This window comes from Schistocerca serialis, chromosome 5 (assembly GCF_023864345.2).
Source record: "Schistocerca serialis cubense isolate TAMUIC-IGC-003099 chromosome 5, iqSchSeri2.2, whole genome shotgun sequence".
NCBI lineage: Eukaryota > Metazoa > Arthropoda > Insecta > Orthoptera > Acrididae > Schistocerca > Schistocerca serialis.
In genome coordinates, this window is record NC_064642.1 from 564,526,633 (window position 1) to 564,544,601 (window position 17,969).

The following is a 17,969-nucleotide window of genomic DNA, read 5'->3' on the forward strand; positions in this document are numbered from 1 at the left end:
ACCGAATTCACGGCCGCAACAATTCGATGTCGTACCTCTTGAAGAGTAGCGGGCATAGGTGGGACATAAACACAGTCCTTTATGTACCCCCACAAATAAAAATCGCAGGGAGTAAGGTCTGGTGACCTGGGAGGCCACAGACGATGACATTGATCTTGTGCTCCTGCTCTTCCAATCCACCGTCCTGGAATGGTGTTATTTAGGTACCGTCGTACAGGTTCAGAGAAGTGTGGTGGGGCGCCATCTTGCATGAAGATGAAGTGATTTGAATCTTCCTGAAGTTGAGGAAATAGCCAGTTTTCTAACATGTCCAGGTAAATGGTTCCTGTGATAGTTTTCTCCATGAAAAAGAAAGGTCCATAAACTTTGTTTACCGAAATTGCACAAAAGACGTTAACCTTTGGTGAGTCTCTTTCATGTTGAATAACGTCCCTCGGAGTTTCACTCGCCCAAATTCGTACGTTATGCCGATTAACTTTACCAGAAATGTGAAACGTTGATTCATCTGAAAAAATTAATCGTTCGGCAAAATTGTCCTCTTCCATGTCCTGTAGAATTGCAGTTGAAAATTCGAACCTTTTGTTGTGGTCGTCAGGACGCAATGCTTGCAATAACTGCAGTTTGTACGGCTTCATGTGCAGACGCTTACTCAGAACGCGCCATACCGTTGTTTTAGACATGTTTAGTTCGTGACTTGCCCGTGTCGTGGATTTTCTAGGGCTCCTTTCGTAAGCTGCACGGACACGCTCGACATTTTCATCCGATGTGCGTGGACGACCCGTGCTTTTTCGCTTGCAGATGCAACCATCTTCTACGAATCTGTGATGCCACTCATAAATTTGCTTATGACGAGGCGGCTGTTTGTTGAATTGACGGCGGAATGCACGTTGCACACCAACAATGGACTCTAACTTTGCAAATTGCAGCACACAAAATGATCGTTCCTGTGGTGTCGTCGCCATTTTCCTACAAACAAACGCCAGCGCCACTGCGGATTTGCATGGAACTTCTGCGCGGACCATTGAAAAACTTTGAACCTTTCTCTGACAAGAAACGTTTGAATTGTGTTTCTATCATTTGTAGTTTTTGAGAAATAAATGTTTGAAATCTGCTCTTTCTTTTTGAAACGCCCTGTATATAGTTATATACATTGCCACCCATCATAAGGGTGAAAAAAAATGTTTTCATTTTTCTGCAATATTTCGCAAACAATTGTTTTCTGTATGCCTTGAAATCGCTCTGTACCACATTAAGTTCACAACACTCGAATGATTAATGTAAATGCATGAGTGTCCATAAGTTAATTCCATCTTTGCTTGTCCATACATAGACATTGGACGCTTTCCTGCCAAACTTACCGACATCATTAGGAATATGTGATAGGTCATAGTCGGTAGTCATTTTCTTTTTAATGTATTCCAATATGCTACACAGATAGTCCCACTTATACCATGCATACTGCACTTTAGCACCAAGCGCTGAACATTCTCAATTTCAATTATTACATCTAAATCGCCGTCCAGTGCTAGGCCTTTTCGATCCTCTGGAAGTCGCGTTGTAAGTATTGGCAAAGAACAGTATTCTGCAACCACTTAACTGCAGGTTGAGTAAACTCCAACAGCTGCTGCTCCTGAGATGCAGACGCCGACTGTGGCACAGGGTATTTGAAAAGCAGATCCGACAAATCGGTTATGTCGACTGTGGGATGCTGCTGCTGTGGTGCTGCGGACAACAGAATCTCGAACACCTGTGTCTTGGTCCAACATTTCAGCTAGTGCCACATCAGGTAGTTCACGCACTGTTGGAAAAAAACACGTAAGTAAAAGCGGATAGAATATATTAATAAATGAATAATATAATATGGAGTCAAATGAATGTGAGATACACGAAAAATAGTAAGTAAACTGTTTATTATTTGAAAAGTAATCAACATAGCTGTTAAGGCATTCATCACATAGTGAGACAAGATGGTCAATGCCTTTATGGAAAATGTTTGTGGTTGTCTATAGAAGCATGATTGTACACAGGCGTGTACCTCTTCCTCCAAAGCAAAACGATAGCCATGAATGTCTTTCTTCAGGGCTCCAAAACTATGGAAATCACAATGGGGAGGGATTGGGACTGTATGGAGGATGTGTAAGGTCTTCCAGCGACTCTTCTGCAGCGTACTCGAAATAACCTTGGAAACATGTGGGGGCAGAAGTGTACAAATCTCGAATGACGATACTCACGCAATTGGAGTAGTAATAAAAGGGGTGAGAGGGAGGGGAGAACTTGTTTTAAGTTATCTGATTGGCTAAGCGAGAAAAGGAGAATTTGACACTGGTATGTACCAGGTTACCAAATGGCTTTTAATGTATCAAATGCAATTTCCCGAGAGGCGTAGGTGGTGACCTTGAAATAAGATGGTTACCGGTTCCAGTTCTTTCTTTCACCCGATCCTTTGATGATACACATACACAGTTCACAGCGGAGGAAACAAGAAGGACGTTCAGGTTTAACTGATGTTACTACTTTCGTGTAGATCGCTTTAATATTTTATTTTATTTTATTTATTTATTTAACCTGATCAGATTAGGGCCATCAGGCCCTCTCTTACATCGGACCAGTGTTCCACACATGCAGCATTTCACACATCAGAGTTACATCATGACAATAGTTTAAATAAGAAAATTTGATTACTGTAGTGGCAATATGAATAAAGAGTAATGACTAAGATCTAATAAAGTAAATGCTGGCAGTATTTTTACAACAGGTGCTATACATACAAATTATGATAAAAGCAATAATAATAACAGTAAAAAATCAAATAATAATGATCAACATGAGAAAAATTGGCAATAGTAATGAAGAATGGGGAAGGGAGATTTAAGGAGGGGGAAAGAGGGAAGTAATGAGGTGAAGTGCATTCATGTACAGAGGAAGGCATTACTGTTGCTTAAGTAGATACGTCATTATGAGGGAGGTTATTCCAGAGTCGGGTTCCCGCTACTGTAAAGGACTTGGAGAAGGTGATTGAGCGATGCAGTGGAACAGAGAGGATTTTATTATGATGGGAACGTGTGTTTCTGTCATGTTGTTCCGACATAAGCGTTAAGGACGAGGAGAGATATGAGGGACAGTGTACATTTATAAGGCAGTAGATGAGACAGTGTATGGAAATCTCTGCGTTTGTCTGCACGCAGCCAGGACAATTGTGCATATGCTGGTGAAATGTAATCAAAAGCTCGAACGTCACAGATATATCGGACGCAGGCATTCATGACCAGTTCCAGACGTCGCGAATTTTCCTGAGAGAGGCCTTGTAGGATAATATCGCTGTATTATTCGTCTAGTAGATTGTTAGTAGTTAGGTAGTTGGTGAGCTGGTCATGGACTATATATCCTAAGGCCTTTGATAGTGCAGGAAGAAGGCAGATGGGGCGTTAGTCAGAGGGTACTGCTGTGCCGATGTCCTTTTTAGGCAGTGGCTTAATTTGTCCCAGTTTCCAGGTCTCAGGGAAAACACTTGTGATTAATGAATCGTTGAAAATGTCTGTTATAGAGGGCAGTAGTTGATCAATAACAAGTTTTACCATCTGGATAGTGATGCCATCATGTCCAGTAGATGCTGATCTAATCCGCATTATGGCTTTGTTGACAGTATTGCAAGTGACGTGCTGCACATAGAATTTTTCTTTGCTACAGTCGTTCATCCCCATGAAGTAATCAATGTGTCTCTGTTTTTCTTTTCTTTTTTTGCGGTTGTAGGTAATGTGAAGAATCGGTTTAGTTCTTCAGCTGGGACCATGGGATTTTCTGCAACTTTTATTTTGCCTAAACCGAGACTACGGAGATTTTTCCACAGGACAGCTGGTCTACATCTATTGTCAGCTAATGTACGAGCGTGCCCGAGCTTAGCGTTTCTCACCGCTTGACTGACTTTGTTTCGTTTCTGCTTGTATACAGTGTGATTTTCAGGTGTAGGGTGTATCTTGTATGCTCGATGTGCAGCGTCTCTGAGATTCATGAGCTGGTTTAGTTCATCAGGCAGCCAAGGTGCAGGTTTACTTTTTACTTTTCTGGTCTTTATTGGAGCATATTTGTCATATAGTTGAGTAATTTTGTTAGTGAAATCCTGGAGTTTTTAGTTTATGTCCATGAGGGGAGTAGAGGTCATCCCCCAAACTATTTCTTGTGCCTCAGTTTCGAGTTCCGGCAAATTTATGCGTTTGAAGTCTCGGTATGTAGATAGTTTTTGTTTCTTTCCAGGACATTGTAGTGAATACGTCATGAAAATGTCAGGGGCAGACATGCCAGGCGCAGATATTTGAGAGGTGAGGATTATTCTGTTTGGAGATTTCGTTGCGAATATATCTATGAAAGTGTGACTGGCAGTCATGTGATGAGTAGGTTCCAGCTGAAGTAGCGTCATATTTGAGGAAGAAAGCATCCTCTTAAATTTCCCAGTGGAAGGACTATTGTGTAGAAAATTAATGTTAGTGTCACGTGCTATAATTACATCTTCATATGACGATTCGAGACTAGAGAGGGCAGTTTCGAAGCAGGCGAACCCACCTACTTTAGGAGGTTTGTAAAGGACACATATTAAGCACTTTCTGTTAAAGGATTTGATCTCTATGAACATATATTCCTCTTGTTTATCTACATTGTTGTCGAATGTATGTAGTACAGTAGGAGACAAATCAGAGCGTATGTACGCCCCTACTCCGCCCCCTCGTCTGTTGCAACTGTCGTGCCTGAGAAAGATATAGCCATCTAGGTTTACGGAAGTTGCACTGTAGTCTGAGAACGAAAAGTATCAATATGTCTGAACAAAGAAAGCATTTGCAAATAATTGTCAGAACGCATCCCTCGGAGCGTCCTAGCCAGCGATGTTATGCAACCGCAATGTCGGTTTATTATAAAAGCAATTTTTTAGGCATAACTCTTGTGGAACTGATACGCTAATCAAAGTATTAGAAAACCCCGAACCAGTGAAAGTATTTCAACCGATTACGAAGAAATCCACTGTTCATAATTGAATTTAACCCAGGGGACAACTAACGTTTTTGAATCCAGTACCGGCCGCTGTGACCGAGCGGTTCTAGGCGCTTCAGTCTGGAACCGCGCTGTTGCTACGGTCGCAGGTTCGAATCCTACCTCGGGCATGGATGTGTGTGATGTCTTTAGTTTAGTTAGGTTTAAGTAGTTCAAAGTCTAGGGGACTGATGACCTCAGATGTTAAGTCCCATAGTGCCTAGAGCCATTTGAACCATTTTTTTGAATCCAGTAATGCGATGTTTGTGCATAAAAAATATTTTATTAATATCCTGTTACTGAATCATTTTAAGCTCGAAGCCAATCTCATCGTCATCAACAAAATTTTGTCTAATTTTAGGTTTGCCTTCTTTTTAGGAATTTTATGGTGTTTATCGAAGCGTTTATTAGCAGCCCCAGTCAGTTATAACCCACCATCAGTTTTAACTTCCTAATGTGTAACATACATTATGTTCCTTCGACGTTTTCTGTTATGATGACGACGAACGAGTCGTCGCCAATGTTAACTGGTGGCCAATGCTAAATAGAAACATATAAACCACAGCAGGTTTGTCAGTAACGTCGATAAGGTGCTGGCTGCAGAGTCTGGATCTGCAACGACTAAAATAATTAGAAGTCGTTAGTAAAAAATAATATATATTGTACTTAAGTGGTTGTACAGGATTCTTCTTGGCTGAATACATATAATACAGATAGCTATTGAGGCCTCACTTAGGCCACATGTTACCAAGCGCCTTGTTAGAGGTTGCTTCCTATCAGTTGAAGACTATAATACTTTACTCCTTGGCGTCCCTAGCAAGAGTAGACGAGAGCTCGCTAGAAATTTGATACAAGCCGCGGAGCGGCGTTGGTCGCGACTCGCGAGTCTAGCGATACTAATACGGACCGCGGTCGATAACTGCAACCCCTAACAAGTGTGGTATCGAACTTTAATACCACATTTTCATCCACTTAATTTTCAATCTCTCCCTTATAAATTCACGTTTATCGGACTGCAGGTTTAAAAATTTTCTATGATTGCTATGGCTGTTTAGTTTCCAAGCAGGACAGCTGCACTTGGCCATGTAGTTTTGAGTAGTTTATACTACCATATTAATTACCCACTATAGTAAAAGCACAAGAATCTACAATACAAACTGTGTAGAATTGGTTTGTACCTTAGAACAAAATTTTCCTCCTAGAAGAACAGTTGATCTCGATTAGCGTACTAGTTACAAGGGAATACTTTTAAGTAATGGCATGAGTCGAACAGATACTCCTCGTCCTTCTTGTCGTGGCAGTCAGTTAACAATTACACGTTTCATAAAATGAAAACATGTTGGTAACGTGGTATGAGCGTGCAGCGACAACTGGAAATCAGAGCGCGGATTCCTTGCTTTTCGCGATCACTCGCCGCAACCATTAGCTACGTGAGCACGCCTCCAGGTATGACACAGACTTCCGTTACCACTCATGTTTCTTCTTACGCATTTAATTCAATTAAATTAAATACCATGTAGCGTGGTTTGTGGTGCTATTCTCACATACCCCACGGAAGACTCTCTCGCTGGTAGTTAGTATTTGGAAATCATAGTGGAAACGTTAATAAAAGCTTCGGTTTGATCGTGATAAGTAGAAAATAGTGGTTCGAGTCCCTGTCAGGCACAAAGTTCCAATGCTAAGACTATGTGGTATGTTCCTTTATTTTGAGCAAACACACTACATATATTTAGTTCTGTGCAGCAAATAGAGACGTACCAAAAATTAATGTAGCTCTTGAACAAGAGACCGTAAACAGGATAGAATGTTCCAGATTTTTGGATGTAAATTATAATGAAAATATGAACTGGGACAAAAATATTACTAAGCAGCTCAAACAATGAAGTCCACCTACTTCTTCTTCCGGTCTTGGAAGCAAACGAATCAACCTTACAACATCTTTTCATATGTCCACTCAATCATGCCTCATAACTTAAAAAGAAAATGCTGATTGCATAAAAGCGGACAGAAAGTAAAATACGTGGTGTTCACTCGCAGTCGTTTAACAGTACCTCTTCAAGGAGTTAGGCATTTTAGCTTCAGCTTCACAATATATACATATTTGCTAATGAAATTCCTCATAAATAATCCATCACAAGTTGAGAAAAATTGTAATGCCCATAACTACAACACCAGGAGAAAAATTGATCATTATTACTCATTACGAAAGCTGCCAGCGGCTCAGAGTAGTTCAATAGGCAGCAACAAAAAATTTTGATCATTTGTCCAGACACATAAAAGTCTGACAGGTAGTAAAGAAAGTTTTAAATATAACTTAAAAAATAATTTCTTTGAGACTACTCTTGCTACTCCAAAGACGAATTTTTATTTAAAAACTGATAGCCTGTTAAAAAACATTTGGTTTTACATGTACGTGCATGAGCAGGACTGTGCATTTTAGTTCTAGTTTTAAGTGTACTTGCATAAGTGGGACTGTGTGTTTTGGGAACTTGTACATGGTCAGCAAGTTGCCATCCACTGAAATTAATCAATTATATACATCCTGTAAACTGACTCGTTCCTCTTCATTTAGATAAACACATTGTTCATATATTCATTGCAACACATAACTAACACATTCATTTCGTTGCAGATTCAGCATATCTGAACGGTAAGTACCGGTTTCATTTCATGTCACTGGATATTCGTTATTTTCATCCCCGTCTATCTGTTCACTTTGTTCTCATTGCATTTAATTAATTTTATTGAAGTGTTTTCAAGTTGAACCAGAATCGGCGTCGTTGTTTCATGGAATATGCTGCCTGGATCGGGCTGATTGAGGCTGTGGTAGTTACCAGCAATCACTGAGCTGTTGTGGTTTGCCAGAGACGTTTATAGATGAGGTCGAGAGTTCTATGTAGGCATACACTGCAGTTGATCAGCCGAAAGCTTCACTCACGGGACATGATTTGGGAGAATACTGCATATTTACTTAAAGCACAAGATTCCACTTCCGTAGCTGAATGATCGCGGAAATAACAGATTTATAATTAGGTCGTTAATAATGGTATTGTCATTAGAAATTCGGCTATTCGCAACGAAACGATTCTGCTGCCGTGGTAATAGAGATGAAATAGAAAACGCATATTTCAGGGTGTGATTACCCATTTCTGCTTTAATGTAAATTTCCAAAGTTACATACAGATTTTAAATATTTTTGTTAATGACTACACTACAATAAATAAATGGGAATATAAAGTGTTGTGGCAGATGAAAGAAAAAAAGTTCAGCTTTGTTGCCTTCGATGAGAAAGGACCCAGGTTTGATTTCCATTAACTCCTCAGATTTTTTCCAAGATAAATAGGCCACTCAGTCGTGAGAGTCCAAATAAGAAGCTCCTTGAATAAAAAGCAGCGCCATTATCAGGGTCAATCTATTGCCAACAAAGGCTGGAGGGATTTATGACATACCTGATGCTTCAGTGGTACTTCAGTTTACACAAAATGGCTATGAATAGTATAAAAAATACATCTTCATTACGCTGACAGCTATATTTATTATTATTTATTCAAATATTTCCATGTATCGTAAGCAATATTCATGATTTCCAATACGAAAACATAATACAGTCATTTACAGTAGTACGAGATATTTTCTGTTTTTAAGGTTTTACCTGATTTGCTGAGAAGCACTTTGTTATGTTCAAGTATTTACATATATCGTAAGTTACTTTATCAAAATACAAAATGACAATACAACACAATCTTTTAGAATATTGTAACTCTGTATTCAAGATACATAACTGTTTGTCAGATCTTATTTCACGTGTTGAGAACCATTTTATCCTATTTCTACTTCTATCTTTTTTTGTTTTTGTTTTTAGCCTTTCAAAGCTAAGAACTTCAGTGTATGTTAACCGTTTACATTAGAAAAGAAATAATCACATTTGAATTAATGTCAGAACACTTCATGGAATTGGAATTTCAACTTTTATAAACAGATAGTCATATGCGGGAACGAACGTAGAACAATGAAGCACATTCTTGCCTAGCACAGACAAGCATACACATGAATGAATATAGAACAATGTAGCACATTGAAATATAAATTTTCAGCTGTTTGAATAGTGCCATTTTAAAATAAGCGTGACAGTTTATTACTTTGCAGATTCTTTGAAAATAAATATCGAAGTTGCTTTGTGAAAAGTAAGGAAATAGAGACTGAGTCATTTTCGTTTTGAAGCGGTATTACAAGTCTCCATTAAAAAAAAATTATGTAATTTGTGACATTAAAGAAATTGACCTAACGTTGAAAAACTTTTGTTAAATTGTACGTTTCTAAGGAAATTTCCTCATACATATTTTCATACATTAGAGTTTATGAATAATTTATATATTAATGTTCGGTCATGAACAAATTAAAAGAAGCAAACATGTCTTTCAATTGGAAAGGCAGTTGACTCGTACATTAATCTGGAAACATGTTTGCTAACAAACAATAAAGTATACGTTAATCTGAATATTCACACTCCACTTCCAGTTTCCTTGCAGCTGCAGCATACATATAAGTTTATTGAGCAGCAAGAAGTTCTGTTTCTTCTAATTTCTACACGGTTTTGATTCATGATGCTTCTGTTGGCAGCCGAATCCGTCCTCAGATAGAAAGAAATCATACTAAAGAATTGTTTTACTGTTACTGAAAATATCCGAAAGTAAATAATGTGAGTTGCTTCATAACTATGTATATACCAATACTATATTGTTATGGCTTTCCATCCAACATTACCATAGTGGGACGATCAACAAAATAATTATCAAAATACAACAATAACGCGTAACAGAAATGTTTATTGCGTGTAAGTAACTGGCGAAATGTTTCTTTCATCCTCAGCCGGAACATAACATGTACTTTAAATAATGTTACAATTTACGACGCGATGCGATCGTGGCACACTGTCTGAACAATACATCGATATTTCTAACTTTCAGGAAAAGGTAGGGAAGTAGTAGTGTGTAGAAGGAACATGCACAATAGCCGTGTCCAACAATTTATGAGTACAGTCTCCAAACTGACAAAACTTGAAACAGAAAAAATGATTTCTTGCAAGTAATATCTGCGTTGATATCTTAAATTTTATGTGATTGGCTTCCTCTAATGGAACTCCCTGAATAGTTTTTTTGTGAATACTTTTCAACGCACTCTGAATCCAAAAGTAAATAATGTGAGTTACTTCATAACTACGTATGTACCAATACTATACTGTTATGGATTTCCACCCAATATGATCATAGTGGGAAGATCAACAAAATAATTATCAAGATATAACAATAACGCTTAAGAGAAATTCATGTCAGATCATACATTGAAACGAAAAATGACAGATCAGTTAGAAAGGGTTTACTTAGATCAAATCCATTTCATCAAATTCTCAACTTGCGAAAATTTTTTATGCCTCATTATTCTGTGCCAGGTTATTCTGCCATACTTAAAAATTTTCGTAAATTAAGTACTCACGTTGCATCTTAAAAATACAAATATACCTTAAATTTGCTAATTGACAAAAATAAGAAATGGGTCAATTTCTTCTTGGATAGCCCCGTTCATGTTCTCGTAGTACTACTTCCAAATCCAGTGTTTTATTCCATACCACACTTAGTTGAGTATATCTGATAACAAACAAGAAAACTAATGTAGAGAACTAATGAATAAGATGTCTGTTACACACATTAAAATCATGCTGGATTGATGTAAACCTGATATACTTACAAAACTGTTTCTGGAAAATCAGTAAGCTGGTGGCGATCAGTTTTGTGACTCATGCATGCTTCATTCATTTTAGAGTTCGCTCGTCTCCCACTTTTTAAGTCTCTTTCATCATTAACATCAGAAACTGTTAAAATCGCAATTATTATTGGCGTACAACATCCAAAATCGACGCTGGTACACCTTCCACCATATAATGATATCGTCACTGGTGGCGAAGCTCTAATCATAACCTGAAATGTTGATAGCTGTGATGTTTGGCCTAAAATATACATATTTCGTCCTGAGATGCAGCATCTTACCATCACTCACAGTAACATAAACAAACCCTAGGAAACAGATGGGAGAAGCCACAGCTGCACAGCTGTTAAACTGTGGAACAGACCGCTATAAGAAGTCGAACCAGGCAGCTGGATTCTGCTCTTGTAAGAGATCTATAAAGGAAAGAGTTGATTTCATAAATCTGTTTCATTTTGTTGATTCTTGTATTATTAAATCAAAGTAACGTAACTATTACTTACTGTTTGCGCAGCCTTTTCAAATTTTTACGGGCGATGTCGTTCCTAACACGTGAACAGGTATGGCACCAAAAATCATATGTTCTTTTAAGTTATCAGCAACAATCGTCAAACGTTCGTAATATTGGTTTGTCAGACCTATGTTTATTTCGGAATGAAAACACCACTTTCAGGATTCTGCGATTTTATCTAAGAGCCTCCTCAACAAAAGCGTAGTTCCATGGTTATAGTACTTTCCCTGCGAAATTAGTAGTCTTTCCGGGCGTAATAAGCCTTGAAAGTTTCTTCAGGTTTGCTACCGGATCCTGAAATCTATTCAATATTTTGGCGATCCAACTGTTTGCCATCTTCAGGAGAACGCTGCTGAGACAGAACAGTGCTCAGCGGGACTCAGCAACAGAAGCAGCGTTCTCCTGAAGATGGAGAACAGTTGGATCGCCGAAATATTGAAAATAGAAATTGTTAAGGCTTTCGTGGCCACTTGTTGACAAACTGTTTGATTTCAGGATCCGGCAGCAAACGCGAAGAGTCTGTCAAGACGTATAGGTCACAACAACCCATTTTTACAAACAGACGACTGAATTTGTTTGCTAGTAATATATTATCTTCCACTGCGTGTCTCTGCCAAAATAAAATTCTACTGGTTGCCCGGAATCGATGCCCATATTTTCTGTTTGCCATTTCAAGTAACAGGATGCCCCAGCGGAGGTATCAAAAGGAACAATGACTTCGCATCGAGATCTAATTCCTAATGACACTATTAGCATAATAAATTTGTTGATGCATTTTCGAAGATGATTTCAGGAGTCTATAACGGATAGCGAATGTCAAGACACATTCCATGAATATTACAGAACCTAGAGTCTGTCCCAGATACATAACCGCTAGCTCACACCACTAGGGAGGCAATATGACTGAGATTAGAAATTCAAGTCACTCAAGTTGGAGGAAAATTATGAAGAATGTAAACAGCTCACGGCTGAAGACCCAGAAACACGCGACAATGAGCAGCACCACAAAGTGAACACAACACGCGCGGTACTTTCTAAAGATATCAGACGTCGAAGACGTGAGAAAACAGTGTAGACGAGATGAGAGCGTCAGTGATGAATCACGAAACGTGCAAATGACCCAATACGCATATCAGCATTCGATGCTGCTGGGTGACTGACGGTACCTCATGAATGCTCCGTAAAGTACGAGATAAGCTTCTTGGATGATCTATTTGTCAACCTTGGCTCTGTAAACTGCAGCCTCGAACAGATACACCCCTTGGGTCATGATGAACCTAATTTCAGTGCTGTTGCCCTTTCCCATCCACTACTTCGTGAACTGATGACTGTTTTCAGTGCTGTTGTTCTTTCCTATATGCTACTAAAATAAACAAATCGTTCATAGTTTTAACAACACTGCATTTGTCGTGTACATCTCGAAGTTTCCTACGAGTTTCTTCACAAGGGAAAAGCACTATAAAAAGTAATTTACGAAGTCAGCTACCATACTCACGAAAATCACGTTGCCGAATACGCCATGTTTCTCTACCTTTCCCTTCTTTAACTTATGATCCATTTCTACAGTGCTACGGGCGGGGGGAAAAATACAAAAAACATAGACAACTTTAAGTTGTCGATATTGACATTTCAGTAGACCTGTCCTACTGTAAACTAAATTATGTTAGAGGTCGCAGTTTTAGAATTCATTGTTGTCTGAAATTACGATTATCACCCGGAGTTGTAGCAAGTTCTCTCCCACGAACGAAGTTGTTGACTTAAGAGTTGGTGCGAACATGCCCATCAACTAGTGATATAGTGGCTAAGAACGTTTGCTTGACATGCTCACGTATCTCACAGTTCTGGTTGCTAATAATGCCATTCTTATTATTTCTTGGTCTATGAAACATGTATCCCAGTTCGCGATGCTGCTCCGTCTTTTCGATTCTTACACAATTTTCCAGCGGGAAAGTGATTGACTCCATATAGACTGAACCATTTTTAACCGTTACACGACCAGCAGGTTCCAAAGAAGACACGTCAACACCAACAACGTGTAGGGGCTGTCCCTGACTGTTGCTCAGAAAGTGTTTATTTCACTCACGACGCACATGCAGGGTGACCTTTGCAGCGCGTTCACACTTGATCTTTCACCAACGGTCAGTTTTCAACAAGCGATAGTGTTCACAAGAGGTAAGTAATTTGCAGTATACCAATATTTAACGATGTTTTATTTATCGAGATATTGATGTAGTTATGATTAAGTAATGAAAAGATTCTATCTTTACAATATTCGATAGGTCCCCAAAAGAGGAATACGCATTTCAGTATTTGGAACTAAATTACGCAAAAATAAGTGACTGACGTTTACGTGAAATAAATTCCAAACTGCGCTCTGCTGGCAGACGTAGCCGTCACATTTCCATTTTCGCTGCAAACGTAAATAAACGTTATGTCACCGTAGCCCTTGTATCGAGAGCTATCAAATGCCATAAAAAAGTGAACTGACTCATATGGAAAAGAACCAGAGTTGCTTCGACATCCCACTACATTAGAAAACTTTAAGACACCCTAACGATAAGCTACAGTACTTGGCCATTTCGCTTACTATAACTTGCCGAAAGTGTGGTTTCGATATCTTAAACAAGCGGTGCCCGCGTGATGAGGTATACGACACATCTTGGATCCGTGAATAAGCTTTCAATAAGTCTTTTCCTTCCAAATATACTTCTCGTGTTTGCCGCTGGATAAGACGTCGCAGTCACAATATTTTGTGACAATATTTCTTGGAACTGTTCAACATTCTCAGATGGTTCCCGGCGGGTATAGCTGAAAGACACGTCAAACTGCTGTTATTACCGTAACCACTTGTAGATGTCGAACAGATTTTCGAACAAATGTTGCCTACCTTTGACAGTGTTATCCGGTTTCAAATTCGAGAAATGTAACTGCTAACAGATCCGCCGAGAAGTCGCGCTATTTCCTCGCGGTTGATATCGATATCTAAATGGACACCCCAGCTGCAAACAGGCACTATATACTTCATTGGGGACATGTTGAAAATGTGTGCCCCGACCGTGACTCGAACCCGGGATCTCCTGCTTACATGGCAGACGCTCTATCCATCTGAGCCACCGAGGACACAGAGGATAGTGCGCCTGCAGGGACTTATCCCTTGGACGCTCCCGTGAGACTCACATTCCCAACATGTCCACACCACTACATTCGTAGTGCGCCTCATCGTACTCATTACTCGTGGCAGATTAATCTACCAAGTCATGTGGACATGTTGGGAATGTGGGTTTCACGGGGAGCGTGCAAGGGATAAGTCCCTGCAGGCGCACTATCCTCTGTGCTCTCGGTGACTCAGATGGATAGAGCGTCTGCCATGTAAGCAGGAGATCCCGGGTTCGAGTTCCGGTCGGGGCACACATTTTCAACATGTCCCCAATGAAGTATATCAACGCCTGTTTGCAGCTAGGGTGTCCATTTAATTATCATTTCATTTATAGCAAAGCTGCATGGTCATCAACGGTAACTGTTCTTTCGGGAACAGATACTACCCTCATATATAGAGATCGATATCTACATCTACATCTACATAACACCCCGCAAGCTACCTATCGGTGCTTATTACCACTAACTGATCCCCCCTTCTCTGTTCCGCTCGCGAAAGCGCGTGGCAAGAAAGACTGTCGGTAACCCAATGCATCAGCTCCAGTTTCTCGAATTTTCTCATCGTGGTCATTTCGTGACATGAATGTGGGAGGAAGTAATATGTTTTCCGACCTTTCCCGGAAAATACTCACTCTGAATTTCAATAGCAAACCTCTCCGCGACTCACAACACCTCTCTTGCAACGTTTGCCACTGCAGTTTGTTGAGCATCTCTATAACGCTCTCGCGCCGACTAGACGAACCCGTGACGAAACGCGCCACTCTTCTTTGGATCTTCTGTATTTCTTCCATCAGTCCCACTTGGTGAGGGTCCCAGATTGATGAACAGTACGAACATTTCAATATTCAAACCATGTAATGTGGAGAGACGTTGACCTCCAGCGACAACCTACTTGTCACCCCTCTGCCACACCACGGCGACGCTTTTCCCCGACACTCCGCTCCTAGCACCTGCACGTCCCAGTAAACCAGCCCAGTCTCCCGTAGCGCCGGTGTGCCACGCGCCAGACTTCGCAGGTGGGCGCTCGCGGTGGAGCCTTTTATCTCGGCGCTATTGGCCTCCCAGAAGGCCGGCGCGTGTCTCCGACCAGCCTGCCCGCTGCCACCTCACGGTCGCGTATTTGCACATCGCCAAGGCGAGCAGCCGCGCCGGTAGCCGGTCAAGAGCAGCCGCATGCTCGAGCAGCGAAGCGAGGTCTCGTCCCGCCACATCTGTGCGGTCTAGTGCCCTTCTCGCAGCGGGAAGAAAGGAAGGAAAGGCGGACCGCATTGTCGGCTGTGAGACCGCTAGGGGCAGGTTTAGCTGTCAGACCGAACGAGGTGACGGTTGTGCCTCAACTGTTTCTGAGCTCACCAGACAAAAAACACTATGTGATCAAAAGTATCCGGACACCTGTTAGGAGAGATTAATATAGCGCGTGTCCACCCTTCGTCTTTATGACGGTCTAAACTCTGCTGGGGACACTCCTAATGAGGTGTCTGAATATCTGTGGAGGAATGGCAGCTAATTCTTCCGAAAGAGTCGCAACCAGAGAAGGTAGTGATGTGGGACGCTAGAGCTCTGGACCGAAGTCGACTTTTTAGCTCATCGCAAAGGTCCGTATTTGTAACACAAATGTGAAGGCTGTCCTTCTGTACGCCAGTGAAAACTGGAAAATGGATAAAAAGATAACATCCCAGTTACAAAGCTTCATAAATAGACGTCTTCGACGCATCATCGATATCTGGTGGCCAGAAAAAATATGTAATGAGGAGCTCTGGCGAATAACAAACCAGATACCTATAGAAGACCAGATACGAGAGAGAAAGTGGGTTTGGTTGGGTAACACCTTCAGAAAACCAGATGGAGCCATCGAGCAAAAAGCATTGGAATGGAATCCCCAGGGAACAAGGAAGAGAGGAAGACCAAGGGACACATGGAAAAGGACAGTGGAAGGGGAAGCAAAAAGAGTTGGCAAGATCTGGGCAGAATTGAGGCAGATGGCCAAAGACAGAGACGGATGGTGAGTTGTCCTGGATGCCCCATGCTCCCATAGGGGTCAAAGGAATTGAGTCAAGTAAGTCAAAGGTGTTCCACTGGAACTTTTGTAGTCCCGTCCTCCTCAGTCGCGTGTAATATTACGGTATATTGAAAATTTTTACTTTTTTGTACCGTCTGACTACAAGTGAATGGAACACAATTTTCATGCCATACTCACTTAGCCTCAATTCTTTGCAAGGCATCTTCAGTGGCCTGGAATATCTACATAATTTTACTGTTTAGTATATATTTTCGGGCAGTGCACCTATAAGTTGTAAACAGTTCTGGTGGTTGGTGTTTGCTATGATGTTGTAATATTTGAAAGTCTACTTACAAGTTGCATTGACGATTTTCTACATATTTCGTTTCTGTTCAATTTTTGGTGCCGTTCCTCTTGTTATAAGCCAACCAACTACCAACAGGGATAAATTGCAGCGATCAGGAATATATAAACTTGAATGTGGAAATTGTGACGCAGTATACATAGGCACGACATGCAGGAATTTTAAAACGCGGTGCAAAGAACATTTCAGTTCATGGAAGTACGGAACAAACCATTCCACATTTGCAGAACATTTAAAACACCAAAACCACCATCCTACAATCATGGAACAAGAAATGAAAATAATGAGACTAAGGAACAATGACAAATATCTTACACAAATTCAAGAAAACTTCCACATTCAGAAAGCAATCGCTGAAAACAAACATGTGATAAATGAGCAAACACACATCAGTACAGGCTCCCTACTACACTTAATAAAAGAAATGATAAGATAAAAATCGTCCCTCTCACACAAGTAGTAAAATATACACTACTGACCATTAAAATTGCTACACCGCGAAGAAATGCAGATGATAAACGGGTATTCATTGGACAAATATATTATACTAGAACTGACATGTGATTACATTTCCACCCAGTTTGGGTGCATAGATCCTGAGAAATCAGTACCCAGAACAACCACCTCTGGCCGTAATAACGGCCTTGATACGCCTGGGCCTTGAGCAAAACAGAGCTTGGATGGCGTGTACAGGTACAGCTGCCCATGCAGCTTCAATACGACACCACAGTTCATCAAGAGTACTGACTGGCGTATCGTGGCGAGCCAGTTGCTCGGCCACCATTGACCAGACGTTTTCAATTGGTGAGAGATGTGGAGAATGTGCTGGCCAGGGCAGCAGTCGAACATTTTCTGTATCCAGAAAGGCCCGTACAGGACCTGCAACATGCGGTCGTGCATTATCCTGCTCAAATGTAGGGTTTTGCAGGGATCGAATGAAGGGTAGAGCCACGGGTCGTAACACATCTGAAATGTAACGTCCACTGTTCAAAGTGCCGTCAATGCGAACAAGAGGTGACCGAGACGTGTAACCAATGGCACCCCATACCATCACGGCGGGTGATACGCCAATATGGAGATGACGAATACACGCTTCCAATGTGCGTGCACCGCGATGTCGCCAAACACGGATGCGACCACCATGATGCTGTAAACAGAAC

The 17,969-nt window shown here is 40.7% G+C and overlaps 1 long non-coding RNA gene across 1 annotated transcript; it reads right to left on the bottom strand.

The window, feature by feature from the left end:
- Nucleotides 1–1,198: 1,198 nt before the first annotated feature.
- On the bottom strand, nucleotides 1,199–13,151 carry LOC126481050 (uncharacterized). The gene is made up of 5 exons (XR_007587503.1): nucleotides 11,283–13,151; nucleotides 11,090–11,195; nucleotides 10,765–10,994; nucleotides 10,539–10,664; nucleotides 1,199–1,798 (listed from the first exon to the last, which is right to left on the bottom strand). It is a non-coding gene; the product is annotated as an uncharacterized LOC126481050 (long non-coding RNA).
- Nucleotides 13,152–17,969: the final 4,818 nt, after the last annotated feature.